Here is a 16,452-nt window from a genome sequence, read left to right on the forward strand (position 1 = left end):
CACTTTTCAAAAGAAAATAAATCTTCAATTTTTATGCTTGGCTCACATCGATCTGTCTCAGGTGGTGTTAGTAATTATGATCTGGAATACAAAGAAAGAGTCTAGATATAATTTCAGATAATTGCGATGTAGTAATTGTTTGTCAGGCTTGTTTCGATCTGAAAATCTGAACAAGAGTGTGTGAAAGGTACCAGACAAAGCAAGAAAGAAAAATACAAGAAAAAAAAACTATCCCAAAAATATTGATCGACCTCGACTGGATAAAGATCTTTAGCTTGCACCGGTGCCTGCTCCTTAATTTCTCTATCAGAATTCAACCTTTAACGCTGATTAGTGAAGAATAGGTATTTGAGACTTAAGCATGCATATATGTATATATATATATATATATATATATATATATATATATATATATATATATATATATATATATATATATATATATATATATATACATTTACATATAATTACAAAAGGCAAAGCCTGTAACCCTGTATTAAGCCTGGTTGTAAAATATCATAAAAGCCTTTTACAAAGTTACCACAGGATACAATTTACTTTATCTCAATATGTGAGGGTTGTAGTTGTAATCGACTCTCAACACAGCTCATAGAAAAGCAGAACGAAACGCAGAGGACAGCTGGAACTCTCTTAGAAATGCCATTTACAGCACTGTAATTCTGACGTCTGGCAAAAAAAGCGCAAGAACAATGATTGGTTTGAAGCATGGAGCTCTTACATACTGTCTGTTCACCTAGGTTTGAAGTCAGTATTACTGAGATTAGGTACCACAATAGACGTCATTTTTGTGGCAGTAAAAAAACATATATTTTGCTTCACGCGTTGAAAAAGGGATTGTTTTTAAATTGGGTCATCCAACCGTTGATACTTCGGCCATTAAAAAGCGTACAGGAATAAAGTTTGTATCATCGGAAAGAGGAAAGTTTCAGCTTTATTCCTATACCAGATCAACAATAAAAAATGGGAATTTAAGGGAGGAAAATGCCGTTTTAAAACTTTACAGCAGCGGAAAAACCCGACATATTACTGATATAAAATTTGATCCGAGTTTGTCTAAAAGACAAACATCTTATCTCTATTTCTACCAATTTGTTTTAATGAAGGTTGTTTAATGACCGAGTCATTGCATTTTTTTAAAAGCCCACCAAATCCTTGTTTTCAGCTGTGGGTGTTATCGGATTTTTTACACCTCATTGTAGTTTGTAGCAGCACTTAAAATGCCGTGAGAATGAGATCTCAAATTATTGACAAAAAGAAAAGAGTTCACGAAAACAACATGAATATTTTATTAAAGTAGCTTCATAGTTTATGTTTTAGATAGTTGTAAACAAAATGAATAAGATAAATGTTGCTATTTCAATTGATAACTCGGGTCGGTAAGTGGGTATGTTTTAACGATGGAACAGCCTAAACAAACCCCTCATTTTTCCGGTTTTTATTAACGTGTAATCTTTTTCGGATGACTTTCTAGCCTTGGTTTTCATTGAACGACGTTTGGTTTTTATCAATTTATACATGTAATTTTTTTCAAATCTGGTTTGTCTCTCGATGTTTATTTATTGCTAAACAAAAAACAATGGACGAATTTATACACACACTCTCCACTCATGGCGGCCATGTTGTTGTTATGACAAAATGATTGTTTGACCTCGTTAGAACTATAGTAGATTTTTACGGTCGAAGGTGTAATCTGTCCCTGCGGAAGGTTGCCATTTAAAACCCCAAAAGTTGCAAAAAGTTGCCATAAAAATGGGCAAAAGTTGCCATAAAAATGGGCAAAAGTTGCCATAAAAATTGCCAAAAGTTGCCAAATTTTGCGGAACATTATCTGACAAAAGGGGGGGGTTGCGATTCGCAAACGCACAAACAAAGGCCCAAGTTTCAATCTAAACCACATCTGTTTATTACCTCAGCAGCAGTAATAATAATAATGATAATGATTATAATACAGTACTCGCGTTATACTGGCACGGTCAGTCATCACCAAAAAGTGTGCTAGTATCCGATCGTGCCGGAATCCGATAAAGGCTTAAAGTACTGTAGTGCATAAAAGTAAAAAATAAAGTTATAAAAAGAATCTACATGTTATAAAACAAAACTTTGACCAAACCTAATCAAAAAGCTTTTCAATCGAGGACTTTCTTAATAATATTAATAATAATAATAATAATAATAATAATAATAATAATAATAATAATAAATAATAATAATAATAATAATAATAATAATAATAATAATAATAATAATAATAATAATAATAATAATAATAATAATAATAATAAAATAATAATAATAATGATGATATATAATAAAATGATAATAATAATAATAATGATAATGATATAATAATAATAATAATAATAATAATAATAATAAATAATAATAATAATAATAATAATAATAATAATAATAATAATAATAATAATAATAATAATAATAATAATAATAATAATAATAATAATAATAAATAATAATATAATAATAATAATAATAATATAATAATAATAATAATAATAATAATAATAATAATAATAATAATAATAATAATAATAATAATAATAATAATAATATATAATAATATATAATAATTAAATAATAATAAATAATAATAATAAATAATAATATTTATTGCATCCCAAAAAGGAATTTTTTTGCACAGACGTGTTATAATTTACACAATAAGATAAAAATACAATGGAAATAGGATGTATATATAAAAAAGGAGCATCTCCATAACCAGAGCTGCGCTTTATAATATGAATAATTTCAACACTGTAAAATAGTTAAAACTGTCACTATAAATTGAAAATTGAAAATATTGCAAAACAAATAAATTAATAAATAAATTAATATTTACATTTTTTTAAAGTAAAAATGCGAAATAATCATATAAAATGATTATTGCTTGTTGTTATAAAGCCTAATACTGGACGGCAGAAAAGATTTTCGGTGTCTCTCTGTTTTCGTTGAAATAGAGAAAGGGCGACCACTTCTTTCTGACATAATAACTGATGGTCTTAGTGGATGATACTGGTCATTTAATATTTCAGATATTCTATTTATACAAAATTTCTCGTATAAAAGATCTACATCGTCGACATCATTTATATAGCTTTTAATGGATTTTTTAATATTTGAATTTATTTTGTTCCTTTCCACTGCTAAGCAATTGCCTCCCCAAGCTGTTATACAAAATGACAAAACACTTTCGATTACTGCTCTATAAAATAATGTGCAGAGGGTTTTATCTATTCTAAACTGAGAGAGTTTTGATAAAAAATATGTACGTCTGCACATCTTATGCCCAATTATTTTCAAGTGTTCATCCCACTTGAGCCTGTCATCAATCGTTACACCAAGGTATTTGTAGTGAGGAACTCGCTGGACGAATTGGTCCTTTAATTTTAACGGTTCTATCGGTTCCTTCACTCTCCTACAGTCAATCACTAGCTCCTTTGTCTTGCTTATGTTAAGCTCTAGGTGGTGGGCATCATACCAAGACACAAATCTATCAATGTCTTGCCTATAAGCCACTTCGTTGCCATTTGTTATGAGGCCTTGAAGAGCGGTGTCATCTGCAAACTTTATTAAAGGTACACTCAGGTTTTGACTTCTACAGTCATTCGTGTATATTGTGGATAATACAGGGGACAATACACAACCTTGAGGAGCACCAGTATTTGTAGTTATACAGGAAGATATGTTTTGTCCGAATTGAACAAATTGTGCTCTCTCCGTAAGAAATTCGAGCAATTATATACTTGTTTAGATTCAGACTAGTCAATTTTTGAACAACCAACTGAGGTTGCATGGTATTGAACGCTGAAGAAAAATCTGAAAAAAGCAATCTGCAATAGCTCTTAGCGTGATCTAGATGCCTGTAAATGTTTTTGTAAACAGCAAAATGGCATCCTCTACGCCATGTCCTGGTTTGTAAGCAAATTGATGACTATCACTCAATGGCATAAACTGGTTCCTAATTTTAACAAGAACAAGTTTTTCTAAAGATTTCATGACTATTGAAGTCAGTGCAACAGGTCTGAGATCGTTCATAGATTCAAGTTTTTCTTTTTTTGGAACAAAAATAATTTTTGAAGTTTTCCAAATTTCAGGGATCGAAACGCATTGGAGGGACCAGTTAAAAATATGTGTATAAATGGGGGAAAGCTGATGGGCACATTCTTTTAATAATTTTCCTTTCAATCCATACGGCCCAGCAGCCTTCCTCTCGTTTAGTTTCGAAAATACGAATCTCGTTTCTTCTTCACTGACCTCAATAGTCATTTCATCTTCCAAAGCCCTGTCTAATTTATGTTTTTCATTTTCAATATCAAATTTGTTTGCTGTATCGAAACGTGAATAAAATTTATTTAGAGTTTCAATTTCGATATCTCCTGATATAAGCGTGGGCTTTGGATTATAGTTAACAGCAGTTTTAAGCCCCCGCCACGTGTCCCTTATATCCCCAGAAGAAAAGCATTTTTCAATTTTATTTTTGTACTTGTCTCTACAACTAGATATTACTCTCTTTATCTCTTTTTGTTTTGTTTTCAGATCTTTTTTGTTTCCACTAGTAAAGAGAGTTTTCTTTTGATTCAATAAAAGTTTTAGATCTTTTGTTATCCAAGGCTTGTAGTTAGGATAATATTTTATTTCTTTTTCAAAACACACTAGCTGTTCACAAAATTTTAAACACTCACTCACACAGTCATTCAGCTCATCCACACTATCACATGATTCGATAAAAACATTCCAGTCAGTGCATTCAAAACAAACACTTTTCTTTACTGGTTTTACACGTTTAAAAACGGGGCGGTAGGTGGGGGGTAGCAAGAGCATGCAGTGGTCAGATAAACCTAATGGGGCACGGGGTAAACATTTATAACTATTTTTAACATTACACAGGAATAAATCTAATGTTTTTGTGTCCCTTGTCTCGCAGTCTACGTATTGATGAAGTCGCGGGAGAGTGAAATCGTTGCATTGGTTAAAATCGCCAGTGACCATCAATACGGCATCGGGTGACTTAATTTGAATGTCCTGTATTTCTTTCCTCAAAATATTTTTCGCTGTGGTGTTGTCTGATGATGGTGGAATGTAGACGTTGATGATGATGACATGAGTATATTCCCGGGGCAGATAATATGGTCGTGACGAAACATTAATAAATTCAATATAATAGTCACAATACATTTGCTTTATCTGACAGTTATTGGGGTGGCACCATTTGTTGTTAATATGTGTGCACACCCCACCCCCAGTTCGTTTATTTACATTAGTCCGATCTCCTCGAAACAGTGCATATTGTTCAATATCAAAACATGATGATGGTATGTGAGGAGAGAGCCAAGTCTCTGTTAACGCTATTATGGAGGCTTGACAATAGTCACTATTGTAACGACATAGTGGAAACAGTTCATCAATTTTATTCTTCAGTGATATTACATTACCTGTCACTACACAGGGTAGAAATGGACGAAAAGGCCGTCTGTTCAATTTTGTTTTTATTCCTCCTTTTCTCCCCATCTTTCTTACTTTAATATACGATGTGTCAATAGTGGGTGGCGGGGGTGACACGGGTTGGAGGGGTCGGAGAGTCTCTGGAGTATATATTTTCGATAGGCTTTTGGCAGCAAAATCACAGGCTAAAACACCATTTATGCTTATAAATATATTAATAAATATAAAAATCAGTAACAAAATATACTTCACATCCATTTTGAATAAAAATTAGGCTTAAAGTCCGGCGATTGAATGATAAATAAATAAAAGTATGTGTAGAAAATACGTAAACATTCACAACACGTCTGTTGTCGCCGGAAGCCAGCGCCAGATATGTGTGGTCTAAAACCAAATTGCACAGAAGTGCACAACAACTTTGCACCACTGACGTGGGTCCACGTGTGGAATTCCGAATGCCTTTGCTGGGCAGTAACGTTGCGGGCAGTCTTATTTTTTCCAATAAGAAAACGCCCCATTTATCAAGTGGTGTGGTCGTGTATAAACAAATAGATCAATATAAATTATAAATGTAGGCTACTGCAAAGGTGTTTCCCGTGCTGTCACAGTCACAGCTACCGCCGAAAACGAAACGTTAACGAAAGTAGAATGCTTTGTTTTGATTTTGATCGTCAAAAACAAATCTCGAAGATAGGAGAGTACATCCTTGAGTTATCGAACTCGAAGCCCAGTCTCCAAAAGTTGTGCGGTCAAAAAAAAAGCTCAATAACTCAGTATCCAGTTAGTTAAGGGAAAAGTCCACCAAAAAAATAAATATTCAGGAAAATCGCGGAAAGTTGCGGGTAACAGCTAAAATCGCGGCCGCGAAAAACGACGGGGACAATGCAATGTCGTTTTTAAAACAATTACATAGGAATACCCACTACTTGCAGTTTATAAATAGAAAAAAGAAACACAATGATTCGTCCCAATGTGTGAAAATTGAAAAAGCATTGCTATTGTTTATTTTATTTGGGAATAGCGGTACTTGTAATGGTTATAAGATTGGAGAAATAAGAATTCAAAGTGCCACTTCGTTGTCTTTTTTTTTCTTTCTCATGCTTTCATGATAGTGATATGATAAACTATGTAAAGGAACAATAAGAGTTGCTAGTGGATAATGAAGCAGTATATCTGTAGAAGTTAAATAATAATGATTTACGCCATTAAAACTGCATCAAAATGGATACTAGGATGACGTGTATTTATTTGTTTTTGTTTGTTTTATTTTTTTGTATGTTTTTGTTTTAAATCGGGAAGAGCTGTAAATTTAAGACTAGAAAAGAAGCAAATAAAGAGATCTGTTTGTCAGTTTTGGTTTTGGTGAGATTTGCGAAACCTCAGTTCGAACAATATTCGCCTCTCAAGCAAAGGGACGTTAATCATAAATAATCGGGTGGCTAGGTCTTTAGGGTGTGTGTGGTGGAAAGTACTTTATTTCAGACTAGCGTCCTATCTAAAGGATAGCAGTTCATTCAGTAACACAGAAATCAGGATACTGCCAGCGTCACAGACCTTAAGGCGCTAAAAGACTTTGGGATGGTAGGGGGTTGATGGCGCTAAAGACACACCCGCTGGGCACAAGCGCATGATTCCGTATAAGAGGAAAGCACTCTACTGCCAACGTATATATCGATACCCTCCGAATAACATACAAAGAGACGATTTACAGTGGAAAAATCATCCCCCATTATAGGAATAATACATTTTACTGCATCTTTTCGGTTAAGGATCCCAGAGAGGGCCAAGGCAAAACAATATAATTATCAGACACGTCGTTAAGGTAGAATGAAAGTAAAACAGACGTTGCGGAAATAAAGACACGACGTCTTGAGATTATAGGGGTTTCTTAAGAGGTTGATTTATTATTTTATGCTGCTGTTTCAAACAGTATGCCTATCATTCATGATTTCATGTTGAATTTTGAGAAGGAAATATTGACTTTGCCAAAAAGTTAAGATGATTTTTTAATTCAGCAGGTCCGGTTTCCTGCAGCGTGTGAAACTTTTCTTCTATCTTATCCTCATTATTTTGAGAGATATTTAATCTTTTATACATTTTGCTCGTGATTATAGCTATTTTTCTGCCAACATGCAAAATTGCGTGTTTCCTGATGTTTACTTCTTTATTTTTCAAAGACCATTTGAAAAAAATGTCTGAAAAAAAATGGATTTCTTACCTGGAGCACTCTCTACCCGTAGACGTGAATTACATGTCATTTTGTATGATCATTATGTTAATATAGTATATGGAATATGCTATTTCGTCATGCTGGAGGCCAAAACATTTACTTTCGCGAGTGTTTGGGGGAATTTTCAACAGACTATAGATTTAGGAAAAAAATTGTGTCTGGTTTAAATCCTGTTGTATTTTATTTACCTAGTCACTCTGCTTTAAAATTGCGTAGCACAAGTATGATGAATCTTTTTAGTGGTTAGTTACATTACGTCAAAGTTGGAACGTGTTCTTACATCAATTGGCAAGTTCTTGAAAAATGAATTTGCTCTCAATTTCTTATTTATTTTAAAAAGTGTTTTCCATGACTATCAGAATGCTTTATGAATATAGTAGGAAATATTTTTAAATTGTCTCTTGTGGTACCTACTGAGATGGAGCCAGTCATTGATGCCAAGCGCAGCGCACTTGTCAGCTATAAACGTGGACCAAGTCAGAGGAACCTGCAGGCGTTGCGAGCTGCACGCAGCAACGCACAGCAAACAGCACGACGTTGCGCCAACGACTACTGGCTTCGGTTGTCGGACAACATCCAGCAAGCGTCGGACAGTGGCAACATAGGGCCATGTATGAGGGCCTCAAACAGGCGACAGGCAAATCTACAGAGAATACTGCGCCTATTAAATCAAAGACAGGGGAAGCCATCACAGACAAGGACAACCAGATGGGAAGAAGGGTAGAGCACTGCTTGGAACTCTTCGCCAGAGAAAAATTCTGTCACCCAAAAAGCGTTAGACGTAATTGAAGAACTGCCGGTACCCGAAGAGCTAGACGCAGAACCAATTATGGAGAAGCTCAGCAAAGCAATCGATGCTCTGGCCTGTGGCAGAGCACCCGGTGAAGACAGCATTCCAGCCGAAATCATCAAATGTGGAAAGCCAGCCCTGTTGGAACCACTACATAAACTCCTGTGTCTTTGCTGGAGAGAAGGCAAGGTACCCCAGGATATGCGCGACGCCAAGATCATCACTCTCTACAAACACATGGGAGACCGTAGTGACTGCAATAACTATAGGGGAATCTCTCTACTGAGCATTGTGGGTAAAGTATTTGCGCGCGTTGTCCTCGCTCGACTGCAAGTCCACGCCGAACGTATCTACCCAGAATCGCAGTGTGGCTTCAGGGCCAAGAGGTTGACAGTGGACATGATCTTCTCAGTACGTCAGCTTCAGGAGAAATGCAGAGAACAACAGATGCCCATCTACATTGAATTTATTGACCTGACAAACGCATTTGACCTTGTTAGCAGGAAGGGCCTTTTCCAGCTGCTAAAGAAGATTGGCTGTCCTCCACAGCAGCTTAGCATCATTGCCTCCTTCCACGACGACATGAAATGCACCATCAGCTACGACGGCGGAGCCTCTGACTCTTCCCAATGCACATCGGCGTTAAACAAGGCTGTGTCCTTGCACCGACTTTGTTCGGTATATTTTTCTCCTTACTGCCGAAGTTTCCATTCAAACAGTCCCCAGAAGGAGTCCACTTACACACCAAAAGTGATGGGAAGCTGTTCAATCGTCCACGGCTGAGAGCAAAGACCAAGGTCCGCACAGTCCTCATAAAGAAATGCTATTTGCAGATGATGCAGCTCTATGCGCGCATACCGAGGAAGCCTCCAGCGGCTGATGAACAGGTTTTCCCACGAATGCAGGGAATTCGGGCTGACGATCAGCATCAAGAAAACAAATGTAATGTGTCAGGATGCCCCCTCTATACCAGCAATTCGCATTGATAACGAGGAGCTAAAAGTCACTAATCACTTCACATACCAGGGCACAACCATCACAACCTCTCACTTGATGCAGAATTAGACAAGCTCATCGCCAAAGATGCCACTGTCATGGCACAACTGAGCAAGAGAGTGTGGACCAACAACCAACTCACTTTGAACACCAAACTCAAAGTCTACCAGGCATGTGTACTCAGTCGCCTACTGCTGTATGGCAGTGAATCCTGGACAACATATGCCAGACAGGAGAACCGTCTGGAAAAGTTCCACATTCGCTGTCTACGACAAATTCTCGGCATCAGGTGGCAGGACAGACTCACTAACAATGCAGAGCTACTGTTCCATGGATAAAAAAAGAGTGTCTGGCCTTATAGTCCAGCAGATTTAGGGTTTGACCCAAAGGAAATTGGCACCAAGCTCATAATTTTCATTCTGATGAAAAAGACCATGATCTGAGTCTCCCATTAAAATTCCACCAAAATCCGTCCATGTGAAAGAAAATTACAACCCTTTTTAATTTAAGATCTGTATGAGAACATTGTCCTCTCTGTCTTTCTTAAAGGGAAATAATCGGGAAAATAATTATTCTTTTCCTTTAACAGAGACGAAGCGGGGCAAAATGACATTGAGTAGCCCCTGAATAAGTTTCTTATTTTATTTATTTATTCTACATGAAAAGTTTGCTTTTGTAATTTTAAAACGCCGTTATGTTGGATGGGTGACATTCCCCTAAAGTGTGTGTGGGGGGGGGGGGAGAGAGGGGTGCCTCCTGTTTGACTGTACTCAAATGACTTAAAAGTACCGCAAGTCCCCAAAAAACTTCTTCTAACATCATTATCAGAAATTCAAGGTGAATGAATTAGAGATAGCAATTACTGTGGCTTAATTTATGAAAATCAATTCTCCAACAGGCCACTTGAACCAACTGTTTATTTCTTGCAATGGAAGTAAGCTAATGGAGTTCTATTTTGTACAAGCACTTGTACATGTATCGTCACTGCCAACATCTAATCATATCTTTGTCGAGGTGCTAATGAATGCAAAGTGCCTTTATCGACAGGTTATGGGGTTTGGATTCGTTCATCATTGCATTCAACACCCAAATTGTGAGACAACCAAGTGTTGCATTTTAAAACATTATTGATACATTTAGGTGTCAACATCAACATAATATGATGACAAGCTACTTCTATAGCGTTGCATCGAAGTTCGCTGATCGGCATTTCGCTTCATTTGCTTGACAGCAATGCTGTTTGTTTTTGTTTTTTTTTCTTTCATAATCTTGAAATTTTACATTGAATTCCAGTGCCATAGTGTGATGACCGTATGCTCATCACTCTTACTAACGAAAGAGTGAAAATGGAAAGGCTTCCCATACGAAGCCTTTCCATTTTCACTCTTTCGTTAGTATTTTACGATCACCGGCTTCAGGCAGCCCTTACCGTTTTCTGCTCATCACTCTTAAGAATTACAATATTTCAGAGTTTATTAAACACAAAATGAAATCGACCAAATTCCAGATCAATATGCTTGTGATATTAGAATACTATGTCACCATAATGAAATGTTGAAACAAGTTTTAGGATTTGATTGTGTTTGATTTGGAATTACAGAACAACCGATTTCAGCGCCGTTGAAATGTAACGGCTCTGCACTACTACCTCTAGGTATCCAAAAGAAGTAAGTTCAAAAGTACTGTAAGCAAGAGGAATCCATCTCTGTGTATTATTATTATTATTATTATTATTATTATTATTATTATTATTATTATTATTATTATTATTATTATTATTATTATTACTATTACTATTATTATTATTATTAATATTATTATTATTATTATTATCATTATTATTATTATTATTATTATTATTATTATTATTATCATTATCATTATTATTATTATTATTTTATTATATTATTATTATTATTATTATTATTATTATTATTACTATTATTATTATTATGTTTTATTTTTTCCAGATATAAAGACCAATGAATACTTCAATAAATTCGAAAGAGGAATCTACAGGAAGTGGATGGCTAATTGTGACATTCGCTATATTCTTTAAAATAAAGATATATCTCTATTTTCTGCCCGTTGGGTTAATATGTGCCTTTGGTGTAGTTTCGAATGTCATGAACATTATGACATTCTACCGTCAAGGAATATTATCGAGGAGTGCAATCACCAATTTTACACTTATTGCAATAAATGACTTTTGTATTTGTGTGGCACTCCTTGTTTCAATATCAGGTGACGCGTTAGGCGACTCTAACATAACCAATGGTTATCTAATAAGGTTAGTGGTTTTCCTTCATGTTTTTCATTTCATACATATAACAATTTGGCTAACAGTGTATATGACGTTTGAAAGAGTTATCAGCATCTGTTTTCCTTTCACTGCTAAAACAATGTTTACTTCAACTCGATCTATAATATTTTACATCGTCATACAAGTTTTAGGGCTCGCCATTAATTATGAGGAAAGGGCCAGGTTTTCCCTACGATTTTCGACTAATTCTGAGACAAACACAACTAATTTAGATTATGTTTATCACGACAACATTGCCCCGCCAAACTACAAAGCAAATATTCGATATTTGAAGACAGCAACCAAGTTTATGTCAATAGGCATAATTGTAATATTCAACGTGATAATTCTGGTAAAGGTTAAAATGTCTAGAAAGTTTAGACAGTCAACGGGTGTTCAGTTAAAAGAAGGCACACATTACACATCCACGAAAACAAAGGAAAAGAAAACTAATGGAAATGAAGAAATCGGCGCCAATTTCAACTCCAGTGTTGTTACTAAAAACAATAAAACAAACACAAAAGATGCTACCCTTCTTCGTATGGTTGTCGTTATATCGTCATTGTTTGCTTCTTGCTATTCAGTTGATATTATAACAATGATTTTCCAAACTGCGGTAACCATTCATCTTCCATTCAGTGGATGGATTGTTGATTATGTCACTTCGTTATTTGAGTCTATCAATTCCAGCATAAACATTATCATTTATTTTACAATGAGTTCACAGTACAGAAATGAGTTTAAGAAATTGTTTTGTTTTCTCAATAAAGATAAACAGTGCAATTAAAAAAATCCTTTGAAAAGAGTCGAATAATATTATTATGTAATATGTAACTAAATAAGTAAAGAACTGTAATGGACTGTCTAATATGTCAGCTTTTGCTTCTTGTTTCACGTTTCATCCCAAAGTCAATTTTAAGAAATTTTAATTTGGCTTTCATTTCAGATGTGATTCCGTGCGAAAACTTTAAACCACTCTAAATATTGTAGATCATTTTCCTTCAAAAGTTTACTTTTTACACACATCTTAGAATCAGACGAAATAGATGACTGTATTTTCATTTGCCTCCAATTGGCTTCAACAGTCACTTCCCTCGTAATGACGCATAGTAACTTAGTAACTGACTCTAAACTATCGGAACAATGGCGGACGCCCTTATGAAATATTTCTCCAACGAGCATAAAAGTGAATCCAGATGAGAAAAACACTATAAATATGATCACGTTTTGACTTTTATACATTCTGATCACATAACATATGAAAAGTTCTAGCTAGAATGAAGAATAAAACATACCAATTTTCTATGTTTCGAACCACGCTGATCACCGTTGCTGGGCGACGTGACAGCAGACTTTGAATCCAATTACAGCCGTGTACATACTGGGCAAAAAGAATTCTTAATTAATAAAATTTCGTAATTCGTAAAACAATTCTTTTCTATTTGTGATGAATTTTGAGGCAATCATAAACCAACTTTGTTACCCTCTTTTACAAATAATTGCATATCGTACCAAGAAGAAAACCCCAAATAATTTGAGTCAATTTCGACTCTTTTTCACTATGTGACAAAGGCATTTGTTTAAATAGGAAATACATGCACTTATGTTGATCGTTATTAGAAATGAAGTGAGTAGAGAATTGCCAGAATACAAGAGATAATTTTTTTTTCGTTGTTAGGGTATTAATAGTATTAAGAACTTGAATATTACGGCACCTCCGTTTGGCCACGAGTTGATCTCCAGATACCACTTGTCGAAGAAGACTCAAAGCCTACTTCGACAAGTGGTATCTAAAGATGAACACTTCGAAACTTGTGGCCACTACATAGGTGAAATGCACACTAGCTGGCACACCCCTAAACTGAACGTCCTCCTCGGGGACCAGCTGGTTCTTCTATATGAGCCGCATCCAAAATACCTAGGGGTAACGCTGGACCGCAGCCTTACCGATTGGGTGCTTCTCTAAAAAGTTGCCTGGAAGATAGAGAAACGCAACATTCAGAGGAAGCTGGCAGGATCAACTTGGGGTGCTCGCTAATCAAGCGTTCCTGAGGACAACCGCCTCGGCACTATGCTTTTCCGCCGCGGAGTATTGTGCTCCAGTGTAGGGTAGAAGCAAGAACGTTGAGAAGGTAGAAGTGACACTTTGCAAGTCGTGCATCTAGTGTCGACAACGCCCAGCGAATGAGGCCCGATAATAGCAGCCCCCCGATGTCCGACGGGAGAAAATTACAAACAACTGGCTTAATAAGATCAAAGAGAGAGAGGGAATAGGGATAGCCGTCTCAATCGCATAATGGACGTGCCCCTGTTTTTAGCCGAAATATGTCCCGGCAACGATTGTACGTAGATTCCCTGACTTTGGACAGAACTGCATATACGAGATTGAAGTCGGTTTGGACGAATTCAATCCCTCGAGGTGGCGGGGACATCGACTCCTCGAAACTGGCGGAGAAGTTGCCAGGCCATTATCACCATCATCCATTATGGTTTGTACTCTTGAGCACGTGCCTTTGAGCTGTCTCCACGTATCACGGTGATCATGAAGTCTGTGTTGCTTTTAAAACCACTTTTGGCCATTTTTAGTCTATTTAAATATGTCATTCTCTGTCTTACTCTAGCTCTCTTTCCATCGACCATACAAGGGCCCCTTTTCGTGAAATAAAAAACATGAACGCGGGCTAAAGCTTAGTCACTGACTATTGTCAAGGACTTTAAAAATTTGATTTCATGTGAGCTAAGCAAGTCGCAGACTAAAATAACGGCACCTTTTGACTAAGTTTGGCCAAGTTTAGTCATTTGCTGAGGCCGACTTCAAGCTTAGTCTGAGACTAGTTCCTATGATACTTCATAAAGTCGGCAAGATAGTAGATTTTAAAAAATAAAAGTGTGCTCTTCGATTCGGAAGGAAAATACATCGGTTATGAATGACAGAGGCAAAACGTGTCCTGTTGCTATTGACAGATCGTCGAAAGTACACATTTTGTGAGTAAAAAACTAATCGGCTAGCGAGTTGCGAATGAATGGAGACTTCAAGTGAAAGGGCTCACGTCAACAAACAACCAAAATAAAGACTATTAGAAAGTATAATGAAAACAAAAGTTATTCTGCTGGCATTGTAATTGACCGAAATAATGTAATTAATCAGAACACACTTTCTCTTTTGTTTGTTTGGTTTGTGTGTGAGTGTGTGTGTGTTTGTTTTGTTTTGTTTTGTTTTGTTTTTATTCAATTGTTTGAGATTCAATTAAACTTTCATTGGCCAAATATAAAATTGCCACTCGACCATGGATTTGTAGTCTGATCAGTCGGCAGTCAATATCACGTGACTTGATTCATCATGGCAAAAGTAAGTTTAAATATGAAACGGAACGAAATATTATCTATACCGGATTTGTTGCTAATTTCCTCTTTAGAAATCCTTTGCGTTCAAAGTATGAAGGTTGGTATCTTACCTGCCATCGTGTACCAGAGAGCGTGATGTTAGCAGCACAAAATAGCTGAATTAGTCACCATCCTCACAACGCCCACTTCTAGGCAAGAGACTAGCTAGTCAGAGACTAGAAAACGTTCATGAAATCCGATTTTTTAGTCACTTGCTCCGCTTAGGCGTAAGACTAGCAAGTCATTTACTGGAATAGTAAATTACTAAATCTAGTCCGCCTACATGAAATTGGGCCCCGGCGTTACCAACTTTTCTATTCCGTCTCTTCTCCAGACATGTCCCAGAAACCCTAACTGCCACTTTCCGATGGTATCTCTATCAATATTCTTCCTTTTCTCATTGCACTGGCACAAATTTTGCACCACAAAAAATCTTGGCTTAAATTGGAATTAATTGATTTTCATTAGTTTTACACGCGACATGTACTCATTTGCAGGTCTGATAACACAAATTGATAAGGCCAGTGGCTCATCGTTGTAATAGAAATACTCTCAAACTAACAAAAATCATTGCCTAATGAGACAATGTTAAATCAAGCCCATAATTGCGTTCGGTTATTAGACCTGCAAATATGTAGGTACACCAAGTATATACGCAAAAAGAAAATACGCAGATTGAACAACTTGTTGATAAATCCAAAAACTCCAAAAAATAACAGAGTTGAGACGGCAAATCAACATTGACTAGCATACAGGGCGTCAAAAGTTTAAATGTTGAATCTATACACTTTGTTTTGTTGTCCAGATTATAAATAAGTACACCAAGTACTTGTTCTTAATTTTAATTTTTTAAAGATTAAAAACAGTGATGCTTTTGTTATGTCAACATGCCTTGCTCAAATAACGATGACTCGTCTATATTAAAGAGTGTTTTGAAAGCTTGTTTGTAATTTACCACCTAGAGCCTTACTCAGAATAAGTCGGAATGAACTATATGTCGAAATATAAATTTCAAGTAAAGATTATCAGAAATTCAGAAATGTTAGCCCTCTACATTTAGGAAACTAATGCTTCTCAATAAAACATAATAATGTGATCCATGTCTCATGTTCATCGCAATTTAAAAAAAACAACGATTTTAAAGAAATCCCAATGTCGCGCAGAGCTGTTAGATATCTTGCAGCAATAACAGAGGAGTTCAATGTGCCATTCGTACAAAAACTTTTTAAAGATATATATTACATTGAGAAAAGGAAAAAACCCTGAAAA

The 16,452-nt window shown here is 35.8% G+C and overlaps 1 long non-coding RNA gene across 1 annotated transcript; it reads left to right on the forward strand.

Annotated features, from left to right (window-relative positions):
* The first annotated feature begins 301 nt into the window (after positions 1-301).
* Positions 302-14,953, forward strand: LOC144958596 (uncharacterized). The gene is made up of 2 exons (XR_013642474.1): positions 302-344; positions 11,468-14,953. It is a non-coding gene; the product is annotated as an uncharacterized LOC144958596 (long non-coding RNA).
* Positions 14,954-16,452: the final 1,499 nt, after the last annotated feature.

This window comes from Berghia stephanieae, chromosome 13 (assembly GCF_034508935.2).
Source record: "Berghia stephanieae isolate SIO BIC M18660-M18661 chromosome 13, UCSD_Bste_1.3, whole genome shotgun sequence".
In the NCBI taxonomy this organism is placed as follows: domain Eukaryota; kingdom Metazoa; phylum Mollusca; class Gastropoda; order Nudibranchia; family Aeolidiidae; genus Berghia; species Berghia stephanieae.